This window comes from Podarcis vaucheri (assembly GCF_965113315.1).
Source record: "Podarcis vaucheri genome assembly, chromosome: 9".
NCBI lineage: Eukaryota > Metazoa > Chordata > Lepidosauria > Squamata > Lacertidae > Podarcis > Podarcis vaucheri.
In genome coordinates this window covers 37,468,267-37,480,700 of record NC_138767.1, presented here as the reverse complement: position 1 = coordinate 37,480,700, position 12,434 = coordinate 37,468,267, and positions in this window count along the sequence as shown.

The following is a 12,434-nucleotide window of genomic DNA, read 5'->3' as shown; positions in this document are numbered from 1 at the left end:
GAACAAGTATTGCCTTCAAAATGATTCCTACTACAAGGGACCTCTGGCCCCATGAAGCTATTTTCTAATGACTAACCATTTGGGCAAGTTATTAGAAAAAAGCAGAAGAGTTCATTATTATTTTTATCTACTTCATAACTTATTTATAACTGTCCTTGAGAGCCATCAGATAAACTCCTCCGAATGTAAAAGAATTCACCTCAAGCAATGGATAAACATCTCTTCAACTAGAGCAGCTGGCAAACAGGTTGACTCTCTGTAGGGACGTGTAGCAACTGAAACAAACTCGGGGGCCTTGTCAGCTCAATTAGCCATAACAGTACAATTCTGGAGATATTACTTTCATGGTATTTTTCTTTTCTTTCATATTGCCAACAGTAACAAGGCTGCTGTGGCAGAATTGTCTTTATGAAAGCTTTCTTTAATTTCCTTTCCCATAACCATAAGCCAGGCTTCCACAACTTCAGCCGTCCAGATGTTTTTGGCCTACAACTCCCATGATCCCTAGCTTGCAGGACCCAGTGGTCAGGGATAATGCGAATTGTAGTCTCACAAGATCTGGAGGGCCAAGGTTGAGGAAGCCTGCCATAAGCCTTTTATGTGTATATATATATATAGAGAGAGAGAGAGAAAAGAATAAGGCAGGCATCCCTAAACTTGGCCCTTGAGATGTTTTGGGACTACAACTCCCATCATCCCTAGCTAACAGGACCAGTGGTAAGGGATGATGGGAATTGTAGTCCCAAAACATCTGGATGGCCAAGTTTTGGGGTGCCTGGAATAAGGTAACCCCAGTGGGTGACAGAGCCGCTGCTTTCCCAAATGTCTAAAATAAACTGACATCTTGCCCCTAAGAGCTGCTGAAAATGTCCACATAATTTCACTCACTTGTGTTGTCTTTATGTAATAACTCATTTTTTGGCTGGCTTTAATATGTTTTACTTGGAAGATCCCTTGAAATAAATGCTTTCTTTCTACTGAGAAAAAATTGTGATATTGCAGTTTCTCTTCTCCCCTCCCCCCCAATTTTCTGTGATCCCTATAAAACCGCTACTGGTCTCCTTGTCATCACTGGGCTGTTATTTATTAATATACAGTAACCATAACAACATGTATGTTATTTTCACTAATATATTCATTTTAACATACACTTTCCCCTAATATATGCATTTTGTAAACTGGTAGGAGAGCTTCATTACAAAATTCAGATAAGTGAGAATTTCAAAGGTTTGTTGTGTTTTGGTTCCTATATTGTTGTAGAAAGTGTGCATTTGATGGATTTGACTTTAAATAACCTGAATCAATTTTCTCTTCCACCCTTACCCATTAGCAAGGTTTGCTCTTGGCTGCAGCTCATGGTTTGTGTGGAGAGAGCTTAACCATGAGTTCTGGTTCAGAGTGCCATCACTTCTATTACTGTGTCATTTTCATGCCTTTTCTGTTAGATTTTGGTATCCATTTTGTATCTAGTGCCTAACAAGCACTTTATATCAATCAGTCACTGCTACAAAATATAACAATTTCTGGGCTTGCTGCAAAGCCACAGCATGAACAATGACAAATCAGAAATGTAACAGGAGTGCCACAGGAGTAATTTATGTGATACAGAGGACACCTGCCCATGCACTTTAAACACTGAGTGCTAGGAGCCCCTAAATGAGAGTTCTATTGCGCAGGGGGGACATTAAAGATGGAATGTTGGCTCAGAGAAAGAAAACTATAAGATTCAGCATAATAAACTACTCTCAATTGCAATGCAACTCATGTCACGCTTTACAAGAACTGAAAGGCTTTGGAACTCCCACATTACTAAATCAAATAATCAGTAATTCCTTACTATATTGCCAACATTTAGGTCACAGTTAACTACAAAGTAGGTAAGGGATAAGAAATCTACATCAATACAGTGAACATTTGGAATAAACCTGGCAGGGAAGGGATGCATTAATTAGAAAATAATACTATAGCATATTTATGGATATTGCCGAAAATTAAGTTGCAACCAAGAATGAATTGCTATACCGCAAAAACCTTCTGACTGGGTTTTTAAATGGAGGTCGCAACATTTATTTTGCTTTGAATAGGTAGGTTTATGGTTTATTGTAAATAAAATAAACATGAACCAAAGTACCCGCTTCTTTCAGTGCATCTCAGTTGCTATCAAACACAGAAAATTCTGTCTCCGAAGCTGTTGCAAATTCATTTATACTGTGTGCTTCACTTATGTAGTGATTTATTCCATATTATTTTATTAGTATCTTAACTCTGCTTGCTGCTGTCTTTCACAGTTTGGGCCTCCATCATCTGGGTTATGAATGCATGTTTTAAATTTAAATGGAGCCTAGGGATGGGAGATGGAATCTGCCAAACCTAGATTCCAAAGCGGACAAACCTGGTTTGATCCAGGTGGATCATAACCTGTATCTGGTTATGGGTCCACTTCAGAATTCACAGTCTTCCAGATCCCTTTACAAGGCAGCCTAAGGGCCGCATTGCTGCCTCTGTTCATGCAGAGATACTTGTTAGAAAAGCAGAAAGTCCTTCTATGGCTGATCATTAAAGCTTTGTTTCAAAAATTTAGTTGCTGGCACCGATCTGAAACGAAGCTGAATAATGCACCTGGAAGTGCGGAGGAAATACATACAGGTGTTTCAGTTATGTAGCAGTCAAAAATAGAGGAGGAAAGGGGCATCATCCTCTGTTTTTCTCCAGTTATTGCAAATAACTTTAGCTTCTCTCTGCCAGGAATTGCTGACCGTGGCCTCATATGGTGAATTACATAACTGCAGCCTCATAGGGAAAAATCTTCCAAGTCCAGACTAGTTTTAACTACCCAGGCTGAGCACCGGCTCTTCATGTGCAGGAAGAAGTGTAAGAGGGCTCCTGTCTCAGTGGTGCTTTGCTTGAGCAACAAGGTCAACCTGAGCTCTCGTTTGTTCTCAGATCCTACCTCCTGCTTTGCCATCTGACCATGATTTCTCTCTGGCCCTGATCCCCAGTTCCTGCCTTCTTACTGCTACCCAAAGCCAGCACCGGATTTGGGGAGGTATGGGCAGTCCCCACTCTCACAGGGTGCCAAGCCAAGGAGGTGCAAAATTGAGAAGATCCATGATTGCGAAGATCCGTTTTGGGGCAACAAAATTTGCCCTTGCTCAGGGTGCCATGTTATTAAGCTATGCATTGGTTGATGGAATCACTGGGCTAAGATAACCAAAGTCTGCCCCTGCCAAAGCTGAGCCTTGGTCATCTCAGCTGTAGCTCTGTCTCCATCCTCCATCATTTGTGGCATGGTTAGGAGTGTAGCTTCCTTCTGAACTACAGGGCATTTCACCCTGGGGAGACCAATTCTGTGCTTCTTACTCTAGTAGGATTTGCTAAGCATTATGCCTTGTGTTTAACTTACCCTTCAGGTGCAGAGTTTAACATTTTACAAACAGCAAATTGTACCGCATATAACCAGAAAGAGGCACTCCTGCATCCCCAAATACCTTTTGACCCAGCCCTCTCTTTGTTTCTGTACACAGAGACCTAGCTTACATTACTCTTAACTGTATTTGTGGAAGAAAGGTATGCATTCTTCCATTCAGCAGTCCAAGACCTTCTAGCTATTTCCAATCTATTGAGAAGGCACCAGCAATCTCCTAACAAAAGTAAAGTAAATCCAGGCCTGGACATGGCACCCATTAAGAAACATCACCTGAATATTCCAGGGTGTCAGTATTCCTTTGCCCACCCCAAAGACTCTGGCCAGATATTATTGCCTTAATGCAAACCCATAGTGATAGGCCTGTTCACATTAATCTGATGCCAAACCCATAACACTATGTAAATCTGCTAGACCTCTGTTTTGCATTCTGCTGATGTAGATTATATTAATGTGCTTTTGCATGATCATTCACTTCCCTTTCCTGCCTTGCTCTTGTTGTGTGGTGAAAAGATGGATGGTTTCAATTATTTTCCTAATGCAGTTGTCCATGGCTTAGGTCCAAAATTCCTGTAGCAGAAGCAGAAGATGCTTGCACTCATGCCAAAGGGGTTCTCTAACTACTGCTGCTTCCCCTTCAGCTATAGACTCTGCACCACACTGCACACAGTTCCAGAGAGTCCCTGACTCTCAGGAGGGTTTTAGCATACGTAAGGGAATGAAGCAGGAAGAAGAGTGCAGCAAAGCCCTGTTGCGTGAGCTGAACTCCACTCATCCTTGTTTTTTTGGATACGAGACACTATCTTGCTTAGTGTGCTGGATGATTGCTTGATTTGGCACATGCTCAAACACTGCTCTATTCCCAGATTAATTATTTTACAAGATCCTTTGGCAAACAAGCTCACATTAAACTTTCAGTATCCACACTCCACATTTTCTTCTGCTGAAGGAGCAGCAGCATAGCAAATACTCCCTATGAATAAGGGTACCTTCACATGTGCAGTTTGGAATCCCTACTACTTCCCTCTGTTGTTCTGCCCAGAATGATGGGTTGTTGTTTTTTTAAAGCAACATACCTCCAAATAACCATGCAAGTGAAAAGCTGCATTGCAGCAATAAACTAAAAATGTACATGAGAAGTTGCACAACTTTGAGGCTTGAGAACACAATTTCAATTAAATATCACAGCCTGGGAGTGATCCTGGCTCCAGTACTGTCACATGAGGCCAGCTACAGATGGTTCACCAATGATGGACATTCCTGGACAGAGATAATCTGGCCACAGTACTCCACATTATGATAATCTCCTGCTTAGATTATTCCACTGAAAGCTGCAGCTTGGGCCTAATGCAACCATCAGACTTTTGAGCAGTGATGGAAAGGGTAGTGGCAGAGCAACTGCAGATGCAGTTGGGTGAAGTGGACTATCTAGACCTGTTTCAGTCTGGCTTCAGGCCTATTTTCAGCATAGAAACAGCATTGATCACTCTGACGGGCTACCTTTATTGTGAGAGACAGAGAATGAGTCTTACCCTATTGATTCTTTGTGAACTCTTGGCTGCTTTTGAAGTCATAGACCAGGCTTCCTCAACCTCAGCCCTCCAGATGTTTTGAGACTACAATTTCCAGCATCCTTGACCACTGGTCCTGCTAGCTTAGGGATCATGGGAGTTGTAGGCCAAAAACATTTGGAGGTCCGAGGTTGAGGAAGCCTGTCATAGACCATTATATCTGTTGGTTGGCGGCATCTGTGTTGTTGTGACTCCACTCCTATCTATAGGTTCAGTACCAGAGAATAGCACTGGGAGACTTCTGTTTGGCCCCATGGCATTTGTGCTCTGGTCTCACTAGGTTCTATCCTGTTTCCCATGCTATTTAATACCTCTATGAAACCACTAGGAAGAGTCATCTGAGCATTTGTAATGTAGTGCTGTCACTAGCATGCTGATGACACCCAGTTCTATCTCGCCATTCCATCTGGATCAGGAGATGCTCTATATGTGCTAGACTGGTGCCTGGAGATGGCAACAGGTTGCATGAAGGCTAATAAAACAATGACCAAATCATAATAAGATGGAGTCACTGTGAACAGGCAGTTATCATGCCTGGGAATTAGGGAGGCAACCTATTCCGAATGTGGTAGCACTCCTTCTGAAGGAGCAGGTGTGTAACTTGAGGTTACTCCATTAAATGATGCTGTCATTGGAGGCCCAGCAAGAAGTGCCCATTCCCAGCTACAGATGGCCCATCAGCTGCAGCTGTTCCTGGACCAATTTTGTCTATCATCAGCTATCCATGCTCCGGTGACCTCATGTTTGAAAAGCTGTAATGCACTTGAGGCAAGACTGCAGCTAGTGCAGAACTTAGCCACCTAGATATTTATTGGGACAGCGAGGTGGGAATAAAAAATACTGATTGTAAAAGCACTGTATTGGCTGCCCATGCACTACTAGGTCCAATTCAAGGTGCTGAGAAACGACTATGAGGCCTAAATGAACTGGGGCCCAATTATCTATAAGTGAACCTCCTCCAGTATTCAAACCTTAAGATCACTGGGTGGGTAGGAATCGGCTCAAGGTTCCCATGAGGATTCATGGTATGGGGATGCAAAGTAGTTTCTTCTCTGTTGTAGCACCCCAATGTCTGAATGCCCTGCCCTTGGAGATCCATCTGTCCACTCCCCATGTTCAGACATAATTTGACATTTTTGTTCTCTTGGGTTTTTACAAAGTGAGCTTATTTCAATATCTCACTGCTGTATTTGTCAGTTTTAATGGCATTGATTTTTATGGATATTTTACAGTTCTATTTGTTTATTGTTATTTTTATTTGTGTGATGCCTTTTTAACTTTTGAATGTACGTTGTTCTGGGATCCCCTGGAAGGAAGGGCAATTTAGAAATGAGATGAAATAAGAAATGGAAGAAAGAAATAATGGGATCACATTTTACCACTTCTTAAAGAGCTGCATTGGCTGCCTATTTGCTACTTGGCCTAATTCAGTGTGTTCTTCAGTGTATAAAGCCCTAAATGACTTGGGACCCAAGTACTTGAGGAAGTACCTCCCAGGTATCTGCTGACCTGAGTTCTGAGAACTACAAGGAAGGCCCTATTTGCGGTCCCATCGACAAGAGGTGGGACTCCCTTCAGACAAAGGGCAGTTGCGGGGGGTGGGGGATACTAACTGTAGTGGGAAGCAGTACTTACTTGGTCTCTTGTCACCAGTGTCACTGCGGCTTACCAAGAGGGACAGGGCAAAGTGGTGGTGAGGATGCCATGGTGAAAATGCACCATTGGAAGCACCAGATTGGCTCTGCTGGTGCATTTGCACTGTGCTGACCTCAGTGCCACCTTGCTCTCCCGCCTCCCACTAAGCTAGAGCAGTGTTAGTAATGGGAAGTCAGGTAGGCTCCACCTCCCCTGATGACTATGACTGAATAAAAATAGTAACATGGGAAAGCAATCAGTTCTAATGTTGCTTTCTTTTAAGCACTGGGCAAAACACAAGATCCATTGCTATTTGCTCAGGCTTGTAAAATACTATTGCGCTTATCGTCCGCTCTTTGATTGGCTGGTGCCATTGTTTATTTGTGGTTTGGGGTATATGTCTTGTTTTGGATCTCATAAATTCCCCTGAAAATCAATCTTGACGAACGGCAGTATTTTAAACAAACAAGCAAACAAGCAAGCAAGCAAGCAAGCAAGCAAGCAAACAAACAAACAAACAAACAAACACACACCCTCTTCTTTTTTCAGAACTGCTGATAAATATCAAAAGTAGAGCAGAAATCCAAAATGCATTGTGTACTACTTCCTTCTTACATTTGGCAGCAAGGGCAGACATAAATATGGGTTCTGCTGCTGTAATGTGGAAGTGTTGAAGGAGCAATGAAATAAAAAAATCCACATCCAGCAATTCTGGTAACATATTAGCAATCGCCTGATTTTGCCAACACACACACACACACACACACACACCGCTCTCCAGCCTCTCTCTGCAAGCCATCTTGATGGATCTACTCTCCAGGAGACATGGCATTAAAGAAGTCAGTAGAGCATAAAGATGTTTCCATTTTAGACACTAGGAGGACGCGGAGTTTCTCTGGATAATGTGTTGATGCTTTTCAGACAGCCTGTGAACAACTCCCCTGGCTTATATTGTACTTTCGCAAGGCTGCGTTTACCTTTCTGAAAAACCATATTGCTGAAAGAGGGAAGCTATTATTTCCTAGGTGAAAATGCCTTTAGTACCATTAGAAAATGAAAATGCTCATGCTGCAGTCAGCAGCATTACAGAACCACACCAAACCTGAGCCTTGGGATGCTACTTTCTTCCTGTGTGCCTCATTGCAATGGTTCAATGCTGATAGCACTAACAAATGATAAACTTTTTTAAAAAAAAACAAAACAACAACACCCAACTAAAAACTGCATCAGATTAAAATGATCCCATAACAGGTTTTCCCTCACGGGACCTGCAATCCAGATTTCAAATGGAGGCTCAGGACTGGTCTACTCATTAGCCCCTTTTCTTTAGGTGCAGAACAGGAGAGATGGCAGATCAATGTCTGCTGCTGCCTCTACCTCACCCACCAAGCCACTTGCTGCTGTCTAGGTCTCTAGGAGCACCTCTTTACCCTGTCTGTTGACACTTACTGTGTATATTTTATAGAACCCTCCTTATTTTTATGGTTGTAAATTGTTTTAAATATTGTGTTTTAATGCTGTAACGCACCCTGGTACCTTATTTTGCTGAAAGGATGTGGTGGTGCGTTAGAACTATGGAAGGGCCACTGCTCAGTGGCTGAGTGTATACTTTGCATGTGGAAAGCCTCAGGTTCAATCGCCAATGGATTTATAAGTAAGGGCAGGGAAGACTTTGGTCTGAAAACCTGGAGAGCTGCTGCTGGTTAGTGCCAACAATACTAAGCAAGATGGACCAATGATCTGTCTCTGGATAAGGAAGCTTTCTATGTTTAAAGGTAAAGGGGTAAAGGGACCCCTGACCATTAGGTCCAGTCATGGACAACTCTGGGGTTGCGGCGCTCATCTCGCTTTATTGGCCAAGGGAGCCGGCGTGCAGCTTCCGGGTCATGTGGCCAGCATGACTAAGCCCCTTCTGGCGAACCAGAGCAGCGCACGGAAATGCCATTTACCTTCCCGCTGTAGCGGTACCTATTTATCTACTTGCACGTGCTTTCGAACTGCTAGGTTGGCAGGAGCAGGGACCGAACAACAGGAGCTCACCCCATCATAGGGATTCAAACCACAGACCTTCTGATCGGCAAGTCCTAGGCTCTGTGGTTTAACCCACAGCGCCACCCGCATCCCTTTTCTATGTTTACTATGCCCCTAAAACACACATGCATAAGAACACTTAACATTCAAAATCCTCCTGTCTATGTATTTAAATAAGCTGATTTCGGCTCTAATAACTTTAATTGCCACAATTTTTTCATGAAACCATGTGGAGACGGAATCAATATTTTCCATACTAAATGCATCAAGAACAGTTCCTAAGAAACAGATATGGTTATTTAGCATGACTGAATTGTACACAAAGCATAGATCATTCTTGTCTCAATATTGTCTGCTTTTCATAATGAAACACAACATGCTTCATTTACACAGTATGATATGAATGGCGTCAGTCACACTAAGCAAGACACACTAATTGTTGAACTTTTTTTTTGGGGGGGGACTGATTTTTCCATCATCAAGTTATATTATTTCTATGTAAAGCTCTGTGAGACTAAAATGGTATGTGGGCATTACGCTCTATTTATCTACTTGCACGTGCTTTCAAACTGCTAGGTTGGCAGAAGCAGGGACCGAACAACGGGAGCTCACTCCATCGCGGGGATTTGAACCGCCAACCTTCTGATAGGCAAGTCTGTTTGTATCCCACAGTGCCACCCGTGACATGCCAGAGGTTACTGTGTGTTAATTGTCTCCAATATGTGTGTTAATTGTCTCCAATATTAACAACGGGTAGCTTCTTCCACTGGCCGATGGTGCCAATGATAGGGGCCTGGGCTTCAGTTCATGATGCTTTAGAGCAGGCATGTCCTGGGGGCCTAATTTGGCTGTCCTGAGGGCCTAATTTGGCCCACCGCCGATTTAATCTCACCCCCCTGTCAGTAAAAGTCCTGGTGTAAACCCACCCCCAAAAAGCTCAGCAACATCAACCCTTAAAAAAAAGAAGCTCACCAACTTTGGTTGACCCTCACACATGTTCACTTCATCAAATCTGGCTCTCTTTGAAAAAAGTTTGAGCACCCCTGCTTTACAGCAACTTTATTTGACTCATATATACTATGGGCAGTATATAGTATAGTGATTCTCTAGGTGGGACTTTGCAAGTGATCAAAGGAAAAAAGGAAAATGAATTTGCTCTAAAGCAGGGATGGACGAGAAACCAAAGCAGTGATTGTGACTCTCATCATCTCTCACCACTGAATCATTCTGGCTGAGGCTGATAGGAGAGGGAGTCTAGAAACATTTGGAGAGCCACAGGTTCCCCACTTCTGCTCTAAAGGGTCACAGAGTGGAACCTATGCACTACCGTGGTCTATATTTCTGGGTCAGCAGTGTCAATATTTAGACATGAAATAGGTATTTGCAGAGTAAAATGGAATCATTTTTATAATAGATGTTGCAAGTATATGTTGAATAAAATCACAAGGGGGATGTTTGCATTTTGTGTGGCTTCACTGGTGTGCTATATTTTGTCAGAGAAATATCAAAATCCAATGCAGCTTGTGGCTGTGTCTCTTTCCACCAGGGTGGTTAGAAAAGATGGGGGCTTAGCTCTGATCACTAGCAGCTGGAGTCTGAGAAATGTTGAAATCATTTAAGTCTGTTGCAGTGAAGCATATCTAAGGGATTCTTCACATATAACACATTTCCCCTGCATAATGATAATCTCTGAGTAGGATGAAAGAAGTATAAGCCCAACACTTCCAGAGTGTAAGAGAAGTGCCTGTCTTTGGATGGGTGACCATGGGTCACTAAGCCAATGCATGTAGTGCACTGACATCCTGAAACTAAAAGCCCTAAAACAAATAAAATCACTGCAATGCTAAAGGGAATGCTATACATTCATGACTGTTTGTATCAGAATCATCAAGCAGGAAGGAATCTGAGCAGTACGTTGTTCAATATTCGGCTGAAAGGCACCTGATCCGAGCACCAATCCATATCTATGCCTGTAATAGCAGATAACTGACTCTGGGTACTAAGAAGAGAAGAAGAGCTTGCTGGATTAGGCCAGTGGCTCCTCTGGACCAGCATCTTCTCCTCAAAGTGTCCAACAAGTCCACAAGTAGGACCTGAATGCAACAGCCCTCTCCCTGCTGTGGTTTCAAACATGGTAAGCATGGAGATAGGGAAGCTGAGGCTCAGGGGCCAGATCTGACCCTCCAGGCTTCTCTGTCTAGCACATGGGACTCTCCCCATGTCAGACCCCCCCCCCCGGTCTCCCTCCTCACTAGGCCACACCCTCCATTGGCTCTGTATTGCACCCACCATGAGTGGCTTTGCGTGCCTGAAATATGTCCTTGAACTTTGGTGATGCTTCTTGCTCTCCTGGATGGAGGGTAGAGAGGTGTGTGTAGAGACTAGCCTACTGCTCAAAGGCAACATTCACACTTGTTGCTCTGCCCTGCCCACTGTAATGTGGCCCTTGGAAGGTTGCCCAGAATAGAATGTGGCCCCCGGACTGAAAATGGTGCCTGACTGAGATATGTATGTGGCCGAGATATGTCTCACTGCAGCCTCATCACCACAGGATAGGATAAGTTCTGAGCCGTATTTGCTTGGATTTGTTATGAGTCTTCCTTCAGTTGCATTCAAACCAACATCCTAGCTGCCTCATGGCCTGTTGCCCCTGCACAACAGTGCATCATGGAAAAACCTATCTATGCTAGATAGCTCCAAGAGAACGTTGTTCCACATATCCTACTGGGCAGTATAAACCATCGGTATCCAAGAACGTTTGGGGCAGAACATCCTAATATATCTCCCCACACTCATCAGACCTTGAGGATCCCTAATGACCAATTCTGTCATTCATCTAAAGGTTTATTATTTGCCCTCGTGTATTTGTTGGCTCAACACTTGGAAAACCCACCAGGTGAGTTGCACAGTCTGCTCTGTATCCACTGATCATTCACTAGAGGCAGCTTCCTAATTTCTGCAGCAGAATTCCTTGTTTCTTACAGAAAGACTCCATATTGCTTCCAGAATCTGACCACCTTAGGACTTTGTCTGAAGGTTTCCCATCCCTTCCTCCTCATCCCCTTAGGCCACTGCATGAGATTTACTCAAGTGTGCAGCAAAACTGTACATTGGAAGTTAGTGTAGGGCGGAGATTAAAGCAGTGCAGAAGCAAAACAGGTGCAGGGAATATTTTATGGGCAAACAAAGTCCCAGAATTTGCCTGACAATGAAATATTCTCCGCACCTGTCAGCTTCTGCTTTCTACATCTGTTTACTGTGTAATGCAGCCTGCTTTCCTCTAGCAGGGAAAAACCACCTTGGGCAATAATTCCAGGAGGAAGAAGCCCATGTGTGCAACAGACAGGTCAGGGAGAGACAAAACTAAAATGAAATAAAATGCCACAAAAGTGCTGGTGTGCACAGCTCCTTTTAATAACTAGGTTATCAAGGCAATGCATTATATATTATACTCCTTCCCACGGTTGCTTAGCCTGTGGCGCATATACCCTCTGGTATGCTACCGAAGAGATGTAAAGTAGGAGAGATAATAAAAAGTCTTTAGGTAAATACATTTCAGAGTCTTTTAAATTACAATTGCAATAATCATAATAGCCCAGTAGGTGGAGAAAACAAGCCTAGTTTGTACTCCTGTAGGGCACAAGTCAATGAATCAAAAACTGCACATGCTCACAATATTCCCTATTTCTGTTAAGCACAAGTGCAAACCCCAAAAGGAAAATGCATTAATAATAAGAAAGTCTAATTAAAAAATCAGTATAAAACTTGCTCCT